This window comes from Canis aureus, chromosome 34 (genome assembly GCF_053574225.1).
Source record: "Canis aureus isolate CA01 chromosome 34, VMU_Caureus_v.1.0, whole genome shotgun sequence".
Classification (NCBI taxonomy): Eukaryota; Metazoa; Chordata; class Mammalia; order Carnivora; family Canidae; genus Canis; species Canis aureus.
In genome coordinates, this window is record NC_135644.1 from 12692747 (window position 1) to 12715373 (window position 22627).

The 22627-nt window shown below is 44.1% G+C and overlaps 1 long non-coding RNA gene across 2 annotated transcripts; it reads left to right on the top strand.

The window, feature by feature from the left end:
• The first annotated feature begins 1172 nt into the window (after nt 1-1172).
• Nucleotides 1173-22179, top strand: LOC144304493 (uncharacterized). Of its 2 annotated transcripts, none has more exons than XR_013371398.1 (5): nt 1173-2845; nt 7838-8090; nt 8821-8956; nt 16123-16275; nt 21952-22179. It is a non-coding gene; the product is annotated as an uncharacterized LOC144304493 (long non-coding RNA). The 2 variants fall into 2 exon arrangements; XR_013371399.1 differs by having other exon boundaries at nt 8824-8956.
• The last annotated feature ends 448 nt before the right edge of the window (nt 22180-22627 follow it).

Here is a 22627-nt window from a genome sequence, read left to right on the forward strand (position 1 = left end):
TAATAATAAAGTACTAGGGGCGCCTGGGTGGCTCAGTGGTGGAGCGTCTGCCTTTTGCTCAGGTCATGATCCCGGGGTCCTGGGATCAAATCCCCCATCAGGCTCCCAGTAGGGAGCCTGCTTCTCCCTCTATGTCTCTGCCTCTCTGTGTCTCTCATGAATAAATAAGTAAATTCGTTTAAAGAAAAAGCAAACGAACTAAAATATAAATGAAACTCGGAAACAGGTACAGTTGACCAAGTTTGCTGTGAAAATTATTTTTTTTCTGTATTGGATGAAAGTATAGATTAGTGGACTTACTAAGGACTTCAACAACATAAGAAAAAGCCAAATCTCTTGCTTTTGAGTCTTCTCCAAAGAAAATTGCATAGACTTCTTAAAGAAGTTTGAAATCTCGTTAAAAAGCCTTTAAGATTGTGTGATTTTACTTTCTGCCTAACTTCTCATGCAGTTCTTGTTTATTGTAGTACAGAGCCATTAGTAAGAGAAAGAAGTTCGTTTTGAGGTAACTATTCATTAGGGGGTGAAATTAAATACCAGAAATGTTTAATTTGTTTAGAAGTTCTGCAACATTATACACGAATAAGATTATATTTTCTACACAAGTTGAGAATTTTAAGAACTTTGACATATAGGTAACTTGAGTATATGCCTATATCTTCATGTTTTCTCTCCTTTAATATTGGTGATAATTCGTGGATTTTTAGGAATACAAGTGAATATTTTTTCATCTATCTGTAGATCCATCTTAGTCAAATTTGTGATAGAAGAGATTAGGCTTGTGCCTAGAGCTTGAAAAAAGTGCGATAGCACTTAGTTTAGTTTTGTCCTGTTACCTTCATAACTTGCACTTCAGGCATGGCTCAGATTAGAGCCAGAACCCCTCAAAAAGCACAAATACTTCTCATCATTTACATAGTTAGGAGTCAAGCTTCTGTTCACTTACAAATTGCCAGCTCCGTTTGGACAGCAAGTCTTCTTACTCATGATTAATCAACTTCCTGCTTCAAAATCCACACTGATGTTTATCTTGTTACCTATTTATATTAAATTCTCAAAGGTTCTTCGTAACAGTTCTGTCCCTTATCAAAGAGCCAGAGACCGATGGGGGTGGGGGGTGGGAGGGGCCCCTCGTGAGCCTAGTGTGTAGAGCATGAGACTCTCGATCTTGAGGTTGTGAGTTCGAGCCCCACGTTGGGTTTGGAGATAACTTTAGCATAAAATCTTTCAAAATATAAAACCAAAAAAATAAAGAATCAGAGACAGAAAATCCCTTCTTTTCCTATCTCTTATATTTTTCTGATTAGTCTTCTTACTTAATGCTCTTTTTTATTTTGCCAGAGACCAGAAATGTTTCTAATAGCAAACTGCTTAAGCAAGAAAATTGATCTCATTTTAAGCTTGTAAAAACTAGACCATGATGTTAGAAAAAAAGAGCTAGGTTTGACTTTTGAGTGACTTTTTTTCCCCCTAATTTATTTGGGGCCCCTATAAAAACTGAGTTTTTGAATTGCCTTCCTGATCTATGAACATCCTGAGCCACTTGTAAATCAGTATCTCCATGAAAAGCCCCATATCCCAACTGGGAAAGATAAAAACAAGAGGGGACCCTTGATGGCACTTTACAGAGTTCTCCAGCCACGGATCTGGTATGGTCCTCGGCTCCACAGGCCTCGGGACTTGATTTTCTCAGCTCAGCTTATGCTGTGTGTAACATTTTCCAAACTTCTGAGTCTAATTTCTAAACTAGAATGTTAAGTTCTTTCATGTACAGTGAAAGATGTTTCTGATATATAAGTAGGAAATGGTGGTAAAGGCTCTTTCCTAGTCAGGAGTCGGGAGGCCAGGGTTTGAATCCTGGCTGTACTGCTTCCTGGTTGTGTGACCTTAGTTAGGCAAGTTGCGTTTCCTCAGCTATCAAATAGGGGTAATAGGACCTCCCTCATGGGGTGGTGGCAGGGAAGACATGAGTTTGTGGATGTACAATGCTAAAACTGCTTAGTGCCTAGTAAGTGCTTAATAAATGATAAGAATTCTTTTCATTTATATTTAGAGTGCTTTCTTCTAGCGTCTGTATCCACTCGAGATAAAATTATAGAACAGAAAGTTGCCTGGCAAGTGTAAAATTAGAAGAAATGTAAATGTTCTTTAGGAAATCACTTCCAGGGCTTCTAACGAATGTCCCCAATTGAGGATACTTCTGTCTACTTGACTAGTCAGTCATTTTATTCGTCCTACCTCTATGTGGTCACACTGAAAAAGATGATCACAGATAATTATGGTATTTCTCCTAAGGACACATAAGCATGGGAGGTAATAGATTTGCCTAGGTAGCATCACAGACTTCCAAGCTGTAGGATGTGCAACAGAGTTCTTTAGTGACACATGAGACGATCTCAGTCACAGGAGTTGAGATTCTCAGATCCAACTCTTGCTTTCACTCTATATTTCTGCTTCTCAAACCACAGCTCATTTTGATTCCGGGGGAGCATTTGTGTATCTCTCTTCCTTTTTTTTTTTTTTTTTTTTTTTTCTAAAGTGGGAATTTTTTTTTTTTTTTTCATGATAGTCACACAGAGAGAGAGAGAGGCAGAGACACAGGCAGAGGGAGAAGCAGGCTCCATGCAGGGAGCCCGACGTGGGACTCGATCCTGGGTCTCCAGGATCGTGCCCTGGGCCAAAGGCAGGCGCTAAACCGCTGTGCCACCCAGGGATCCCTCTCTCTCTTCTTATCACATACGATAGAGTGGCTTTCACGCTTGGCAAGCAGCTACAGAGGAAAGAAACCTTCATAAGGTGCCTGTGTCTGTGGCCTGCATTTGAAGGCAAGAGCCCACCCAGCAAGGTGAGTGCATTCTGTTGCTACAGGAGTGTGGGAAGGACCAATAAATAGTGATGTGTCTTGAGTCTTTGACTCTCCTTCTGGTCTTGGTGCAAAATGCCATTTTCTTTCTGGTGAATAAACCATCCTGCTTGCCTTAGACTACAGGGGATAGATCACATCTTTATTTTATTACATCTCAAATCCTATTTTCCTAGTCCTCTGGATAAAGTTTTATACAACATGTTACTCTCTAGATCATAACTATGAACCATCTGTTTGAAGGGGGTGCTTTGCAGATTGTTTTATCAACTCTGAGAAATGACATTATATGAGGGTATGCTAGTTGGCTACAAGAGTGCATTCTTTTTTCTTCATAATTTTAATAGACTATAGCTGGGCACCTGGCTGACCTACTATAAACTGTTTCTCCACTTCTTTGCAGCTAGATATAGATCACATGACTAACAATCCTGTCAGCAGAGGGATGCCTGGGTGGTTCAGTTGGTTAAGCGGCTGGCTCTTGGTTTGGACTCAATCATGATCCCAGGGTCCTGGGATTGATCCCTACATTGGGCTCCAAGATCAGCAAGGAGTCTGCTTGAGGATTCTCTCTCCCTCTGCCCCTCTCCCCTCTCTAAAATAAATAAATCTTAAAAATATACATAGAATAAAAATTTTTTGCCAGTAGAATATGAACAAAGGCTAATTTCAGATTTAGGAGTTCCATTATTAGATGTGTTTTCCCCTCAGGAACTATTTTGCTTCCTGATGGGTTCCAGAGAACCCATTATTAATAATGCATATGAAGACCATAGAGCAACAGTATGATAGGAACTTGCATCTCTGAAGGACTCTGAGGACCAGAGCACCCAGTTACTTGGCTGCTAACCTTGGGGCTAGTAAATGAAAGAAAAATAAACTTCAGTGTCCTTTAAGCTACTGTATTTGAGCCCCCATATTTCTCTTGTAGTAGCTTAGCTTTTTACCCCAGCAAATATAGAAGTTTTCTATGCATGTCTCCGTTCTACCTTATTTGGAATGTATACCTTCTGTTCTGTGTTATGAACACAGCTTTATAGGGTAGAAAGAGCTTCTAATCAAAGCTAGGTTCAGATAACACAACCACCACTTAGATATTGCCCTGTGCAAGTCGATCCTCCTCCGTCTGTATAATGAAGATCATACTAACATAGACTACATGGCTTAGTATGAAAGGACTAAAGAGAGTTCCAGATGTAGAAGAGGCACATGATAGATGTAAATTTCTACGTAGTTCCCTCAACATCACCTAACAGGCCCAATCCTTATGTATCATACACAAGAAAACTATGCAGCATGTTTTCCCGTGGTTATTTAAATGCCTGTCCTGTGGAAGAAATATTAATATTTTAATGTTGCTAAAGAATATTCTGAGAGAAGAAATTGTTGGATTGAGTGATAAATGTTGACATTTTGCTAATAACGTGCCAGGACTTCATGTAAGTCATTGAATTTTTAGACTGAAAATGTCATTTGAAAATACCTTGCTTAACTCCCCTATTCTGTAAATCAGAAGTTACCGAGGAACAGAAAGGTTAAGTAATGCTAACAGAATGACAAGTCATAAAATAAACTGTTGCAAAGATTAAATTGTAAATTAGTTATTTGGAAATTGGAATTAATTTTCTCACAGAAAATTGTTATTACATTTATAGAGTAGCCACAGAATTCTATTCAGTTCAGTATAACTGAAATACCGTAGGGGATTTTGGATGGCCAAGAGAAAGAGACAGAAAAAAGAAAAGGTGAGGAAGTCCAAATATATCAACTCGGCAATTGAGGCCCTTGATCATCTGACCATAACCTACTTCTCTCTCATTATTTTACGTGTCTCCATTATTAATCTTAGATCTCCAGTGTTCTTTCTCACTATTCCTTTTCTTGTGAAGACACAAGGAAATTAAATTGCTTAACCAAAATTGCACAGCTCATTACTTCCCCCTGTTAAAAAATAAATAAATAAATAAATAAATAAATAAATAAATAAATAAATAAATAAATAAAAAAGGGCAACCCTGGTGGCTCAGAGGTTTAGGGCTGCCTTCAGCCCAGGGCGTGATCCCGGAGACTCGGGATCAAATCCCACGTCGGGCTCCCTGCATGGAGCCTGCTTCTCCCTCTGCCTGTGTCTCTGCCTCTTTCTCTCTCTGTGTCTCTCATGAATAAATAAGTAAAATCTTAAAAAAAAAAAACTGTTAAAAAAAAAAAAGACTTCATAATTTTGCAACCAGTATAGTATAGCATTATTTGCATTGAATGACCCGTATTGGCCATAATGAAGAGAAACCATTTGGGGAGAGTAGAACGAAAATCCCATCAGTCTGGATCATATAACTTGCAAGTTTTGGCAATCCATGATTTTATCATTACTCCAGCCTCGGATATCCATGAGCAGTTTCTAAAAATAAGTAAGTGATCAGAGATGAGTACAGATGAGAAAGTACCCGACAGATACTTGTGATTCCCCTATTCATCCTGCTGTCTCTTCCCTAAGTTACTATTACTGTAAGAATTATAAAGAAGTATTCATCCTAAAGAAATGAGGAACGTGGAAATTTTATGGAAACCAGCTGAAAAAGTATCCTACTCAGTGAAAATGTGCTATCCCTCAACCTGCTAAGGTGTCAGAAGTTCTCTATATTTTCATCTTGGGAGCAGTTACTCAGATGTATACACACGTAAAACTTCATCAAGCTGTACGGTCCAGAGTTGTGTACGTTATTGCATATAAGTTATACTTCAATTTAGAAGAGAAAAATGTATCCTTTGATTATAAGAGGTTGGTTGGCACAGCCCTCATGCACAAAGCATTATTAGTAATATTGAATTGTCACAAAGTGCTTATGTGCTTTAAAGTTTTAAAGATGTTGGTTAGAGATATCAATATATAAACTGCACGCAAAAAATTCGTTAATGCTTAGGATGGCTACATTTCACAATTGAACAGGATGTATTATTTCAGAGACTGTGATAAAAGCCTGGCTTCCATACATAAGAAGGTAAATTATTTTCTATGATCCAAAGAATTGAAATCCATATCAGCTGTAATAAGATTCAATTGTAATATAGCAAAAACAATTGGAAACAATTTAAATATCCATCAATATAGGAAAATGGTGAAACAAGTTATAATACATCCATACAAAAGAATACCTTCAGCCATTAAAAAGAAGGAAGCACCTCTAAATGAACTGGCATAGAAAAATCTCTTATTTGGGACACCTGGGTGGCTCAGCGGTTGAGCGTCTGTCTTTGGCTCAGGGCATGATCCTGGAGTCCCAGGTTCGAGTCCCACATCAGGCTCCCTACAGGGAGTCTGCTTCTCCCTCTGCCTGTGTCTCTGCCTCTCTCTCTGTGTCTCTCATGAATAAATAAATAAAATCTTTTAAAAAAGAAAAATCTCTTATTCATCTTGCTTTGTAGAAAAGTAAGTTGCAGAATAGTATGCATAGTAAGGTTGCAGAAGTAACATCCGTTAACCGGTGTGTATCCTTCCAAATAGTTACTGTATTTACAGATACATGTACACATCTACATAAGGTTTTACATAAATGGGATTATAATTGTCATGCAATTTTTTCATTTAAATAATTGGACTAAAGATTTGAAGGCAAATAAAAATACATCTAGAATTATATCTGAGAACTTCCATGTATTCATTTAAGCCAAGACTCAAGGATTAAAAAGGATCCAGCTATCAAAACAAGTAGGGTCTGAGCATCCCAAGCAGAAGGAAGAGCAAATGCAGAGACTATGCGGGAGGAAAGAGCCTGGTGTTTTGGAGGAATAGACAGGAGGGCGGGATGGCTAATGTGTAATAAGTAGAATATTCTCAGTTATGCAGAGCCTTATGTGTATAATGTACAGCTAGGGTTGTATTCTAACTCAAATGGATAGTAGCCATTAGAGGTTTTCAACAAAAGAGGCTTCCAATCTGATGTGTGATTTTATTAAGTTTATTTTTAAAATAATCTCTACACCTAACTTGAGGTTCGAATTCATGACCCCAAGATCAAGATTCTATCTTCTTCCGAATGAGCCAGCCAGGCACCCCTGAGGTATGTTTTTAAAGATCACTTGAGGGACGCCTGGATGGCTCAGTGGTGGAGTGTCTGCCTTTGGCTCAGGGCCGGATCCTAGATTCCGGGGATTGAGTCCTGCATCGGGCTCCCCAAGGGGAGTCTGCTTCTCCCTCTGCCTGCGTCTCTGCCTCTCTCTCTCTCTCTCTCTCTCTCTGTGTGTGCGTGTCTTTCATGAATAAATAAATAAAATCTTAAAAAAAAAAAAAAGATCACTTGACATCTTGACCCCCTCTGCCATCTTACCCAGTCCTCCCAGTCATGAGAGCCACCTGTGAGGGAGAAGCAACCATGCTGGGCTGACGTGCCTAGGAGAGATGGAGCAGAGATCCTGGGAGCAGGAAAGGGAATGTCAACCCAGGGAACTGCACCAGGGATGCGTTATTTACTTTCCAGAACAGCTCTGCCCAGCAGAAATATAACGATGACCACGGATATATTTTAAATTTTTCTACCAGCCGCATTAAAAAAAAAAAGACAATTCATCTTAATGATGTACTTTATTCAACCCAATATTCCAAATGTTTATCACTTTAACATGTAATCAACCTAAAAATTATTAGTAAGACAACTTAGGTTTTTTCCTTTTATACCAAATCTTCAAAATCTGGAGTGTATTTTGTGCTTCCAACACATTTCAGTTCAAACTAGCCTCATTTCCAGTGCTGAGTAGCCACATGTGGTTTAGTGGCTCTTATAGTGGACAGTACAGGCCTAGGGCTTTACCTTTTCTCCTAAGGAATTTAGCCTAAACTCCTATCTCCATCTGATTTCAACAGATCTCGTTAAAAAAACACTTTGCTCAAGCTGGTTGTGTTTTCATTTAAGGCTGAATATAAAATGTGTGCGATAAATCCTGATTTCTTTTTCTTTTCTTTTTTTTTTCTTTTTGAAGAATAAAAGGTGGGGGGCTCATTCACTGTGGAGGAGGACATGGAGGAGAACCAATGAGATTGGCTCTTCGTTGAACCAAGCAGAGATGGAGAGAGGCGACTTGATTTGATCTGCTTGCTGGAGGAAGAATTAAGACATAATGATGGACTGGATGGCAGAAAGAAGGGAGGAATGAAGAGTGACTTCTAGGTTTTTATCCTGAGCAAGTGGATGGTGCCATTTATTGAAATGGAAAAGACTCAAGGGAGGAGCAGGTATGGAAAGTGTGTGGAGGTGGGAATTAAGAATCTATTTTGAATGTAGGTGACACAGTCTGACTTCAAGACTTACTATAAAGCTGTAGTAAAGAAGACTGCGTGGTACTGGTGAAAAAATAGACAAATAGATCATGGAACAGAATAGAAAGCCCAGAAATAGACCCACGTACGTATAGTCAACTGATCTTTAACAAAGGAACAAAGACAATACAATGGAACAAAGGTAGTCTCTTTAACAAATGGTGCTGAAACAGGTGGACATCCACATTAAAAAAAAAAAAAAAAAGGGTCTAGACACAGACCTAACACCTTTCCAAAGACATAACTCAAAATGGTTCACACATAAAATGTAAAATATAAATGTAAAATACAAAAGTAAACCTCCCAGAAAAAACATAGGAGAAAGTCTAGATGACTTTGGATATGGAGATAACATTTTCAACACCAAAGACACAGTCCATAAAAGAAAAAAATTGATGAGCTACACTGCATTAAGATTAAAAACATCCATCTGCTCTGCAAAAGACACTGTAAAGAGAATGAGAGGACAAGCCAGACTAGGAGAAAATATTTTCAACAGACCTGTCTGATAAAGAAATTAAGTAAAATGTACAAAGAACTCTTAAAACTCATTAAGAAAACAAAAAACCCAATTTGAAAACATTTTAAATATAGCTTCAAGATGCTCTTTATTTCTTTAAGTTTATTTTATTTTTTATTTTTTAAGTAGGCTCCACACCCAGTGTGGAACCCAGTGTAGAGCCCTGTATGAGGCCCAAACTCATGACCCTGAGATCAAGAGTCAGATGCTCAATGGACGGAGCCACACAGGCGCCCTCAAGATGCTCTTTAAACACTTATGGGTAGGTACCAAGTTGGCCACTAGCTATATGTGTCCAAAGTTTGGAAGCAAGTTTGAGGCAGCAGACATCTAAATTTAGAATCATCACTCTGTGGGTGGTATTTAAAGCCTGAGGACTGAAGTAGACCCCTTAGACTAGAGAGAGAGCCTGGGAAGAGAAGAGGAAAGGACCCATGGATGAGCCAGGAACAGAGGTCAAGGAAGGGAATGGAGATCAGCCAACCAGACCCAAAGGAGCAGCTAATGAGGTGGGAACAAACCAAGGGACGTGTGGTCAGAGCCGCCAGGGAAGGCAGAGTTTCGGAAGGAGAGCAAATGCTGCTGAGCAGTGGGAGGTAAAAAGTAGTTGTGCTGGTTGATGAATCCTGTTTCACTTGAAAGCAAGTTTGGGTTACTCTCCTGGGAAGTTCCGCCATAAAGGGGACAAGAGACATGGGGTTGGAGGGAGATGTTCAAGCAAGAGTTGGCTGGCTGGCTGGCTGGCTGATTGGTTGGTTGGTTGTAGTTTTTTGTTGTTTTTAGCAACGGAGAGGGGGAGAGTTTCGGGCTGATGAGGGAAGAGGGAAAGGAAGGGACAGGAGGAGCGCAGGCCCCGGCCCCTGGGGTGGAGTGGCAGGCTGGGCAGGTGCAGGAATGCCTCTTCCACTGTGGCAGGAGACGGGGAGCGCAGGCCGGACGGTGGCTGCGTCTTGGTGAAGAGCCACAGCAGAGGGGCCCGGGGAGGGCAGGTTGGATGGGAACGTAGAAGCTTTTACACAACCCTCTGCAACTTACCCTTTTGCTTGTTTTTCTTTCTTTTTTTTTCAACCAAGTTCCCATGGGCTAGCACAGAATCCTGGAAGCTCCATTTAGGAACCCTTTGGTTATTGGGTTGCAGGGGGTAGAGGGGCGCTTGGACTTCGCACTTCAGTGTTTGGGGAAGATTTTATTGATTGATTCATGAGAGACACAGAGAGAGGCAGAGACCCAGGCAGAGGGAGAAGCAGGCTCCCTCCCTGAAGATAGGCCCGATGCGGACTCTATCCCAGGGTCCCAGGATCACGCCCTGCACCCCCACCCCGGGCCCCCATCGGTCACATCCCCGCGTGTTGCCAGCACGGACAGTGCACAGCGTGCCCAGGAGCGGCAGCCCAGGCAGGGGGCGCCTTCTGTCTTTACCTCCCCACAAGGAGTAGGAAATAGGGGCGCTTTGGGGAATCTCTCCTGAGGCTTGACATTTTGTCCTTCCATTGCTGCGGTTAAGATGCCTTGCTTCTCTTTCCCGTGAGGCCTGCCACGCCTCCTATTTAGGGCAACCAGCCTTCTTGAGCAAAGTCTCTGCGAAGAATAGCAGGCCGGCTGCTGCCATCAATGATATGGGGGGGGGGGGGTATAGTTCATAGCCCTTCATGTCCATTGGGTGAAATCCCATGAAAATGCAGATGAGAAAGCACATCTTGAACTTTTGAGGCTCTTGCCTGAGTGGATTAACTAACCCTGTTTACTCATATCTCTCTGCCCCCTTCCGAGGACCAGGGTCTTTAGAATTCCCTGCTCTCTTTGCTTTGAACAAAGCCTCCAGCTTGCTGCTCTTCTGATCACAGCATGAGAGCAAGCTTATTTGCTTTGGTCAAATTTTGTGTGTAAGCGATTTCAGCCATTTGGCTTATTGTATTTGTGTCATTTGGGATGAATTCCAGGGACCTTGGGATATCATTTCTTTTTTACTTGAAAATAGATTTAATGAAGAACCATATTAGATTTGGCCAAGTTTTATTTCTAAGTAAGGAGCCCGGCCCCATAGCTTAATTGATACACAGCCACATAGGATACCTGGTTTTACTGAGGTCCTTATCCAATTTAAACAACATGACAAATGAAAGATATATTTCCTTTCCTATGCATCCTTTTTTTTTTTTTCCTATGCATCCTTTGAACAGCAATGACCAGCTCAGGCATGAGGACCAAGGCCCCACTAATGCCTCCAAATATCACAAACATCTGCTGATTGTTTGCCCGTACTCATCTCACATAGCCAGCTCACCCCCTTTTGCTTGCTAACAAAATCTCAATGTTGCTCCATAGAGGGTGTGTCCAGCTCCAGGAGATGAATCATTATTCGCCTAAATTCATCATGTAACCTCTCTTTCGCTGTGCCAGTGATGGGCAGGTGACCCAGCGCTGGCCTCTGACATGTAAAGAGGTCTGAGGAGGAGGCTTGACAGAGCTGGGGGAGGGGTAGGTTTTTCCTCCCCCAAAAGACGGAGACCAGATGAGATTGCCACTCTCTTTTCCCTCCTGCTATGAAGACTTGTAAATTCTAGGACCCTCTGGATAGCCTTCCTTTTAGATTTGAAAATAGATTTCGTAAAGAACTGTATTTGGAGTTGCAGAAATGGAAGGCCAAAAACATGGTCAAAGAAGCACCACCAACTGGTGCTGATCCAAACCTGGATCCAGAATTCTTGTTTGGTGCAAGAATTAAATGCCCTCACTGTTTAAGCCAATTGTCGAATATTCTTTTACTTGCAGCTAAAAGCCTCCAGATACATGTGACTTCACAGAACTTACTATGCTCAAGAGCATTTATAACTAACACTCTTTACCCTGACTCAACAGAAACCATTCCCCAACTTACACTTGGCTGTTAAGGCATGGTTCCTTTATAGCTTGTTAAATTTAGCTAAAGATCCAAGGGTACTATAAAAGCAAAGTATTTTAATTTTTCTGGTTTTCTAGCACACTTAGGCTAAATGGAATAGTATAAATAAAATGATTTTTCATTAACTGATCTATAGAAGAAATGTCAGTATTCCCAAAGAGCCCTTTTAGAGTTGTCTTCTTTAAAATGTTCTTAAACCTTTCTGGTTCAGGATTGGAGTTCTTAATTGGGCCAGCCCTGTGGAATCGTTGTAAACCAACTATAAACAGCTTCTACTATTGCCTGAGGCAGTCATAATGGTTTTTTTTAATTGCTATAAAAGCTCACCTGCATTGTTAAAAGCCCAAATATTCTTCATTCTTTATGACTTGGCATTTCATAATCTTATTTGTCCATAACTTTGGCCCTTTATCCATTTTTATTGCTAGAGGCTTTAATTTTTTTTAATGTAATATTATTATAGTTTTTCTCCTTTCCAACTCACTCGTATCTTCATACCTGTGTTCCTGAAAATGCATGAATATGTCCAAATGCACCCTCATTTTGGGGGAGGGGAGTGCTGGGTCAAACTGTATTTTTAGAATTACCTACAAAATGCACCAGAATTTCTGTTTTTCATATCTTTGCCTGAGAGTACACTTAAGGTGTTTGGGTTAAAGCCAGCTCCAGAGGATCCCTGACATTTTGTAATAAGCAAAAACACTCATAAACTAACATTTGCTCAGGGCCTAAAATAAGTCACACAACAAGGCTAAATGGAATAAATACAACTTTCTCTTCATTCTGAGCTTCAGTGTTTAAGTTGACCAGGGCAGGTTTAGCAGGGCAGCAGATACAAGTATATTTGCTAACCAAACGAATTGGGGTCAGGGGTATAGAAAGAGTGACAAAAGGACACTGACCAAGTCAGGACATAAGTCTTTCAGTAAACTCAGGGCAGAATTGGAAAGCTGATACACATTTCCATTGCCACAAGTGGTTTGTTGAACTTCATTTCCAATTCCACATCCAGGACTCATTGCATCAGGCAAGATGAACAGTTTATGGACCATCACTGAGGAAAAACTAGTAGTTCATTGAATTCAACAAGCGTGTATAAGCCCAGGCCTAGGCCAATGAGTAAGGGCTATTATCAAACCTCAGCCTGTGGGGAGGAGTTCAATGTACCCACAGGGTTTTAACTTTAGGAGATGGTGTGATGAAGCTCATGCCATTGAGGGAAGACCGTTATTACTTATTTCCCAAGAGAAGGGAGCACATGATGCCACACAGGGCCACATCGGGCAGCACCAGCTTTGGTCAGGAGACAGAGGCAGTGAGGGGAAAGCACAGGTCAGAACCTTTCTTATTTCCCATGGAAAGGACAAGGCAAGGCAGTGAAAATAGCTCAGGGTTGGTTAGTTTGAGTCAGCAAGCCCTGGCCTATCGAAGTGGTCTCTAGTCGTATGCTACCTGGCCTTGGGTGATTAGGGCAAAGGAGTATTGGCTTGGTATGTGAGTTAAATAAAAGAGGCGGCTGGGAGTACAGACCCATGATTAATGAGAGGATTTGCAGTATGATTATCAGGCGCCATGAAAGCTGGCTCACAGAGGAGATGTTAACAGCTGTGGCCATGAGTTTGATCCTATGACCAAAGGTTGCCAAGTAGACAAATAGAGAATCTAAGAAAATGCAGAACAAAAATCCACATGATTAGGGAGTCTCAGTGCAACCCAGTCCTCTTACATAAAAACACAACTTAGTCACTATACTATGTACCAACAAGCACATGGAAAACCAACCACATAGCTCCTCCAGGTTTTAATCACAAAAATGTGTAGTAAAGAATTTGGCCTTGCCCCAAAAGAGGTCTGGCCTTCGCCCTCAGCTTCTGGAATTAATCTATGTCATACTTGATAGGACTGTCTTTGTTTAGGACACCGGATGGCCACCCTGGATCTTAGAGTAGGCCCTGGTCCCTCCAGAAAGGTGTTATAATTTAGGGTGTGGCTTTGGATCATGTAGTATCAGTCAACCTGTAGACTTCAACCGTGTGGGCAATCAATCCAACGTGCTTACATAACGGAACCCCATTAAACTCTCTGGCCAGTGATGCTCCTGTGAGCTTCCCCAGTTGGCAGTACTCCGTGGGCGTTGTCACATGTAGATGCCAGGAGCATAATGCATCCTTGATCCACAGGAGAGACTGATAGAAGCCTCATTCTGGGAGGGTCTGGAACCCTCCCAGATCCTGTTCTACGCGTGTCTCTTCCTTTGGCTGATTTTAATCCGCCTCCCTTCCCTGTAATACACCACAACCATGGGTTTAAGAGCTTCAGTGAGTTCTGTGAGCCCTTCTAACGAGAGATGGAAACTGATTGTTCCATAGACAGTTGGTGTCAGAAGGGAAGGCAGTCTTGAAAACTGTGACCTCAACCTTTGCCATTTGTCTAATTGTAAGTGAAATCTCTCCGCCTGCATAATAAACAAGTAAGTAAGTAAATAAATAATAAGTAAATGAATAAAATTGAAAAGAAAGGGGCACCTGGGTGGCTCAGTCAGTTAAGCATCTGCCTTCAGCTCAGGTTATGATCCCAGGATCCTGCCATGGAAGATCAAGCCCTGCATCGGGCTCTCTGCTCAGCAGGGAGTCTGCTTCTTCCTCTCCCTCTCTGCTCTCTCTCTTAAATAAATAAAATACAATCTTTAAAAAAAAAAAAAAAGTAGGGTTGCCTGGGTGGCTCAGCGGTTGAGTGTCTGCCTTTGGCTCAGGTTGTGATCCCAGAATCCTGGGATCAAGTCCCACGTCGGGCTCCCTACATGGAGCCTGCTTCTCCCTCTACATATGTCTCTGCCTCTCTCTCTTTGTGTCTCCCATGAATAAGTAAATAAAAATCTTTTTTTTAAAAACGTAAAGAAGAGGGATCCCTGGGTGGCGCAGCGGTTTGGCGCCTGCCTTTGGCCCAGGGCGCGGTCCTGGAGACCTGGGATCGAATCCCACGTCGGGCTCCCGGTGCATGGAGCCTGCTTCTCCCTCTGCCTGTGTCTCTGCCTCTCTCTCTCTCACTGTGTGCCTATCATAAATAAATAAAAGTTTAAAAAAAAAAAAAACGTAAAGAAGATATTACTTAAAAAATGGAAAGTTCTCCTGAGGATCCCACAGTTAACTCTTTCTTTCCACTGTCTATCTCTTTAGACATTTTCTGCACAAATATAAACGTACATACACACTTCATTATTTCTTTATCATAAATGAGGTTGTGCTCTCTCGTCTGTTCTAAAATGTCCTTTTATCCTTTCTGTTGCATAAGTAGCCCTTGTGGGCAGCCCCAGTGGCTCAGAGGTTTAGCGCCGCCTTCAGCCCCCGGTGTGATCCTGGAGACTGGGATCGAGTCCCACGCAGGGCTCCCTGCATGGAGCCTGCTTCTCCCTCTGCCTGTGTCTCTGCCTCTCTCTATCTCTCTCTGTGTCTCTCATGAATAAATAAATAAAATATTAAAAAAAAAAGTAGCCCTTGTGTCAGCACATACCCCTGTGGCTTGGGTGGCTGGATGGTGTTTGTACGGCTCTATCATTATATGAAGAGAATCAAGTCTTGGGTTCTTGTGAAATCACATGACTTCACATAGTAGTGCTCTGAGAACAGTGCTGATCACAAAATGAGCAAGCACTCCAGGCATTTGTAATCATTGATTTGTTTGTGATTTAGCCACTCTCTCTTGTGTACATAGCCCTTCCTTCCTTCCTTCCTTCCTTCCTTCCTTCCTTCCTTCCTTCCTTCCTTCCTTCCTTCCTTCCTTCCTTCCTTTCCTTCTCTCTCTTTCTTTCTTTCTTTCTTTCTTTCTTTCTTTCTTTCTTTCTTTCTTTCTTTCTTTCTTTCTTTCAAATTTCCAACAAGGCTGCAATGGATATCCTTGAACTTATACTTATACCTAGGAATGAAATTACTGCGCCAAAGGGTATGTGCATTTAACATTTTGCTAGATGTTGTCAAATTGCTCTCTAAAATTGTTGTGCCAATTTACATTCCCACCCCTAGCCTGTGATATGCCTGATTCCCCTTCTTCCCAATTACTGAGCTCTATCAAACTTTTTAGTCTTTGCCAATCTGATAGGGCTTTAGAAATTGCATCTCCTTGTAGCTTGCATTTCTTTAATTATTGTGAGGCTGAGTATCTTTTTTATATATTTATTCATTTACTTTATATTTATAGTACTTTTTCTTCCAGCTGCTTAATTCATGTGCTTTAATTTTCTATTTGATTTAAGCAAACTTCCTATGTCATTTGAAACTGGTATCTTGAATGAGAATTAGGCAAAAGGGAAAGATACCAGGATGCTTTTCCAGCCAGCGTTTCCACATCATCATGACTTCCACTATGGCTTTAAACTTCCTTTTAAAACAAAACAAAACAAAAACAAAAAGCAAAGCAAAATGAAAAACAATAGACTGGGAAGAGGTACTAATTTTCTCTGGTTGATTGAAGGGCTTTTGTTTGTTTGTTTATTCCTTTCAACTAAATAGAAATCATTCTCTTTATTTCAGCTTATATCCATTTTTCCAGGATGGAAACCAACCCACCAAGAACTGAATCTTTTTATTCAGTAGTTTAAACCCACCTAATAAATAAATATTCTGTTATGTCTCACACAACGTAAGTGGTGGCAGACAGCAAACTGGTAACAGCTTTGTGTCTTGGTAAGTTTTTTGCACTTTTTATAAGACTGAATTACTTTACTAAAAACCAGTTGACTCATATTGTCCTAAAGATTATTGATTTTCAAGTGAATTTCACATGTTAGCAAAGAGGATTTGTGTAAACTCCTCAGAAATTGTTTTCTCCAAAAAGGAGAGACACTCCCCCCGCCACCAAATGTGGTCCTGCCTTTCTTCAAAGCTCCTTTTCTTCTAAAATTGACCTCATGAAAACTTCCCAAACAGGGTTCCTTGTTTTTTAAATGCACAGCCTCTTCCCTCCCCTCTCCCATTTCTCCAAATGTGTCACAGTCAGTATCTGATGATACACATACTGGCTTATTCCACATATTTGTGTATGTCCACATCCGTCTTTCCTCCCCCACCCCGCTGTTAAAAGTTGTAGAGCTCCTCTTGATTAGATGCTCTACCTCTTATAAATATCACAACAAAGTACATCCAAGCTCAGCAGCTTAAAGCAACAATAAGCGCTCATTATCTGGCACAGCTTCCGCAGGTCAGAGAACCAGGAGTGGCTCAGCTGGGCTGCAGTCATCCACATAAAGGCCTCCCGGAGCTGGGGGATGTGCCTCCAGGATGGAGCGCTCTGGGGGCTGGCAAACTGAGGCTATGTAGCGTCCAACCATGTGGACTCCTGCATGGAGCCACTCAAGAGTCTTCATGACGCGGTATCTGGCTTCCCCAGAGGGAGTAATCCAAGAAAGGGCAAGGCAAAAACCACAGTGTCTTTTATCATCTAACCTCAGAAGAAGTCACGCACTCATTTCCAAAATGTCCTGTTACCATAGTGGTAGCAAGTTTTCCCCTTCTTCCCTTCTAGGTTCTTTGGCTGGTCTAATAATTACTGTGAGGCAGATTAATGGGAGAGAAACAGATTTCAGACAAAGAGGAGCCCCATAAAAATATGAGGCACAAAGGGCAGCCAAATGATTGAAGCCAAGGAAAGGGGAAGGGGTCTGGGTGGGGGGAGGGAAAGGGGGGAAGGCCATTCACAGGAAAGCAGAAGAGAAGTTTGGAAAACGAAGGTGTCCTGTTATACAGATAAGTTTCTTAGGTAGAAAGGCATCTCTGGTAATGAATAGCTCTCTTCCTGGTACAGGCCCTCTTTCCAGGGTGGATTTAAGCAGTCGAAGGGGGAGGTAAAGAGCTTTTCCTGGATCGGCTCACTTTTGATTGCCTTTAGCTCAAAATAATCCTTATGCCAAAGGGATATACTTTAGAGCAGCAAAATATGCTCCCCTTCGTTACAGAGATCAACCTTCTCCAGGGGCACGAACACCAGGAGGCAGGAATCGTTGGTGGCCGGCGTGGAGGCTGGCTACCCCTTGGGATCCAGCCTTTTATTCATTCTTTGGATTATACCTCATAGATACAGATCTTGGCATGGATAGAATCACTTACAAGAACTCAACTCTAGAAATACTAGAACGAAGAGAAAACTGGTTCCTTTCATTAAAACTGATGATGCAGGGGTCAAAAGGCAAGTCTTAGATCGGGTAACCTGGGGAAACACCTTCAAGGCAGAGATTCCTGTGGAAAGCCCTCGGACCACGGTCTGCGGCAGTGAAGGCTGGAGGGCAGGTCAGGGCAGGTCGGGGAGCTGTAGAGCTGCCACCAGGGCCCCAACCTCGGCCCTTTGGAGTATTTACGCCGTGGGAACTGGCATATGCTCCAAGGCAGGGCTCTGAATCCCTGATTGATCCCTGAGTTGGTCAGTGATCATTTACCAGCTCGCAAATGATCTGCTGAATCCCTGTCTCTGAGATCCAGAACCTATCATCTCAGCATCCAGCATTTCTAAGAAGCCCTACAATACGGGACGCACTCCCCGGAGACAGACCGCAGACCTACATCTTAGTCCACACACCCGAGTGGATCAAAAGCCGTATCATTTCCATTTCGGAGTCCCTGACGGCGGGAGCAAAACGTAACCTCCCTCCTTCCAGGCAGTCCCTCGCCAGCCTCCCATCCCGGAGTCGCGCCCCAGGTGCAGGGGCAGGAGGGTGCCCTGCGGCTCGGCCCCCCTCGCAGCCCACGTGGCCCTGCCAGGCCTGAGGTCTGGGCTGGCCCTTCTGGGACCCCGGGTAAAGGAAGCCTCGTCCTCGGGCAGGAGCGGGGCAGGGGGCTCCCTCTCCAGCAACTCCATCCACAGCACTTCCTATCGCCTCTCAGGCCTGTTTCACCCATTCTGCCGGCTCTGGAAGCTTCGAGCGCAAAGCCTGGTCTGGGGGACCTTGATCGCGTCCCTGGCCACCTCCCGGCTCTGCTGAGCCACCTCCCAGGTCTCTACCCAACGACACACACACTCTCCCTTCCCTCCTCTTCTCTTCCAGAGTCTCCCTTGCCTCGATCCCCCTCCTCCCTTCCCCTCCTCGCCTTCCTCCTGCTCAAGAACTTTCCAGGCAAAACTTTCCCGGGCAAATCCCACTCTATTCATCCAGACTTTGCTTGAATATCAGCTGAATTCTCCAAACGATTTACGTTTTGAATAACAAAAGCCAGAAAGCCTGGTTGTCTTGTTTTGTTTTCTATTCTAACAGAAGCCTCCCCTAAGGGCTGAGAGCCCTGTACCCCCTTCCAGCTTAAATGGGGAAGGAAAGTATAAAATTGGGAGAGAGAGTGAAGAAGCTCTTTTTTTGTAAAAAAAAAAAAAAAAAAAAAAAAGAAAAGAAAAAGAAAGGAAGAAAAAATGCCTTTCCCTCCATCACAGCTGCTTTACCTTCAGAATGGTTTTGTGGTGCAGTTCAGGAAGCTTGTCAACCGTGTCCCGCGTGGTCTCTTGGGGACATGCTGGGTGCCAAGGAGGTGCCACCGAACGGCTCAGGCGCCCCGTGTGGTGACGGCTGGAGGCCAAGCGCCTTCCTCTGCACCCCGGCGGCCCTTCCGGACTCGATCCTGGGACCCCACAATCCCGCCCTGCGCTAAAGGCAGCCGCTTGACCCCTGAGCCACCCAGGCGTCCCTCTTAGTGGCTTTTTGAAAACCCTCTCTCGGAAGATTGTCCCTTCACGGGGGTTTCCACGGGTGGGGCTTTCTGAGGGGCCGCTGGCCGGCTCGAAAGGATCCTGACTCCCACGGCGGTAGGAGAGGGTTCTGAAAGCGCCTTAAAATCCCTTGGAAAATTAATATATTGACCTAGAAGTGACAAAATGTGAAGTCTCCACCGGACGAACATAAAATCCAAAGCCGGTTAAATGGGCCCGGTTCCCCAGCAGGGCATTTCTGAATTGTTCGGGCCACGGGCGTTTATGTTGGTGGCAACTCCGATAACAAATCCGGGGGCCTTGGGAACATCAACAGACTATGGGGTGCCCACGTCCCCGCCAGGTGCCAGAGGAGGTGCCCAGCAGGCAGGGAAAGTGCAGGGCGGGGGCTCAGCCTTCAGCGCTGCCTGCAGCCCAGGGCATGAGCCTGGGGACCTGGGGTCGAGGCCCGGTCAGGCTCCCCGCGTGGAGCCTGCTTCTCCCTCTGCCTGGGTCTCTGCTTCTCTCTCTCTCTCTCTCTCTCTCTGTCTCTCATGAATAAATGAATAAAATCTTTAAAAATAAAATAAAGTGCAGAGTCGGGGGCCACCGAGCAGCCCAGCGGTGGCCCCCTGCACCCCTTCCTCCCGCCCTAAGCAGACTCTGGTGCCTTTGAACCTGCCCTCGTTGATGAATCCGTCCCCTTCCCGGGCCAGAACTGGGAGGAGGCAGAAAGGGAAGCCTTCGTCTCTAACCTGAGCGTCGGTGTGGTGGCATCGGCCTGCCCCGCCGCAGCCTGCGGCCCCGGGTCGCCTGGTGGTGAGGAGCCCCCGCGGGGCCCAGGCTGGCCGCCCCCCAGCCGGGCCGGCCCCTCTCCGCAGCTGAGATGTCCCCCCTTCAGCCCCGCATCCCAGGAGCCGGGCCGCTCCTCCCCTCTCCTCGCCTGCAGCCTCTCGCGTCTGCCCAGGGCCTTAGCTGGACAGCGTCATTTTTCATTAGTCAGGGTCCGTCAAATGCATTTTAAATTCTAATGACAAAAATGTGTCCATCTGTTGTTATTTCATCCGACTATCCGCTCATCCATCTGTCCGTCCATCCTTCTGTCCGTCCATCCATCCGTCCATCCATCCATCCATGCATCCATCCATCCATCCATCCATCCATCCATCCATCCATCCATCCATCAATGCATCCATCTGCCCATCTGTCCATCCGTCCATCCGCCCATCCATTCATCCATCCATCCGTCCATCTGTCCGTCCGTCCATCCATCCATCCACCCATCCGTTTCCCCATCCATACACTTACTTCGTCATTTTTTCTTGGCATTTCTTTACCAATTTCTCTTGGTTCGGACCCTGTGCAGGGTGCTGGATGAAAGGCAAATGTGAGTCGGGCACACTGAGCTGAGCTCAGAGTGACAGGCCCAATCTGCAAATACTGATTACAGTATAAAGCCTTGGGCCAGCCCCACCTGGCGTGGGCTTGGGCGAGAAGAGTCCACGGAGATGAGAGAGCAGAGAGGAGCGGCGGAGAGCGACAGCCTGTGGGGCCTGGTGGAGCTATCCTCAGGAGCAAAGAAGTGCGCCCTGGGTGGGGTGCTAGAGGTGGGGGGCAGCGGGGAAGGTGAGGCCCGGCCTGGCCAGCCCTGTGATGTGCGCACTCCCCTAGCTGTTCTATAGGGGGATGGAGACAGAAACCCCTACCCCCTTGCCAAGCGACCATGACCTTGGGAAAGGGACTTAACCTCTCCGGTCTCGGGTCTCGGTTCTCATAAGTTAAATGGAGATTAAAACAATTTCTACCTCTCCGGCTTGTGAGGATGAAGTGAATTTATGTATGTAAAGCACTTAGAAGGGTGAGTTCCACAAACAGCAGCCGTCACTGCTAATCCCCCTGGTTCCTCTCGGTGAGTGTAGGTGACCAAGTCACCCAGCTAAAAGAGGTCGGCTCAAACTGGATTCAAGCTGCTTCCTCGCCCACTGCTGTGTGTGGTGTACCGCGGGACCACACAGACTGACCAGCGAAGCAGGACTGGGTGCAACCAGGAAGGGCTTCCTGCAAAAGGTGGCATCTGAGCTGAGTGTGGAAAAAGGGCCAGGAGCTTGCCAGGCAAAGAAGTAGGGGAAGGCACTTTAAGGGGATGGCTGTGGAAAGGCCTGGAGGCCTGAGCGAGTCTGCTGTGTTGAGGGCACCGAGTATGGGTGTGGGGTGGAGGGGTGGGTAGGGCCAGAGCACGGATGAAACCCCCTTGCGGTGTCTGGATAGGATCCTGGAGGCCTTGCAGAGTCCTTGTTCTCTCTTTAGTGCTAGTTAATATGTTTGTATGAAGGGTGGGAAAAAGTGAAGGAGGAACTTAAAAGTATAGGTCACTTGTACTTACAATTTACTCTCTTGAAGCGACTCCCTCTTTTTATGCAAATTTATTTTTAAAAGAGACTTTGTTTCCTAACTGTAAATGGTAAGCTCACAGTGCCAGATGTGTTTTGGAATTCACATTTTTTTTTCTGATATCGCAAGGTGATATAGTGCATATATGCAACGTTAGTTAACATCCCCAGAGGGCCAGAGAATGAATGAATATTTCTGCAGAGAAATGTATGAATATTTACACCAAGTAGGATAAAGACTATTTATAGCTTGCCTCAAATCAGCTTTGGCTCCAAACTTACAAAAAAACCTTTCATTTTTTTCAGAGCCTTTTGGAATTTAGAGTGTGGATGAGTAGTATCACTTGCCGGAAATAAAAGGTAACGGAAAATATATTATCACAAAAGAAGCAAGGTGATTAGAGTCCGGCTCACCCTCCCAGCTGGGGCTTCGGAAGGGCTCTGGTTGAAAGGGAGATTCAAAAAAAAAAAAAAAAAAAAAGAAAGGGAGATTCACAGAGGAGGTGTCACAGCCTCCACTGGGGATGTTAACAATGGAGGATCCGTGCGGGGGGTATAGAAACTCTGCGTGATGTTCTTGCAACTTTTCTGTAAATCGAAAATGATTCTAAAATGAAAAGTTTATTAAAAAAAAAAAAGTTGACTGATACCAAACCAGACTTTGTCCTTGACTCTGAGAAATGAAAGAGAATAAGAAGCAAACTCACTTTTCTCCTGTGGTCATCCCGTCTCCTAATGCTTCCTCCTCGTGCCACCTGAGGTCATCCCACGGACTCCTCTACCCCCAGGGCAGCTCTGGGCCTTGGGAAACCGTGGCTGGGTCTGGGCTGGTCCGTGCTTTCTCCAAATGCCTGGGCCAAAGGCTTAGGCTTTTTCTGTGGACGAGGCTTCGTTAGGGGTGTTTAAGTGGCTTTGGGGGTGCCTTCATCTGGCTGTAGGGGTGAGCAGGCTGGCAGGAGTGGAAAAAGCTGGGTAGGGGGAA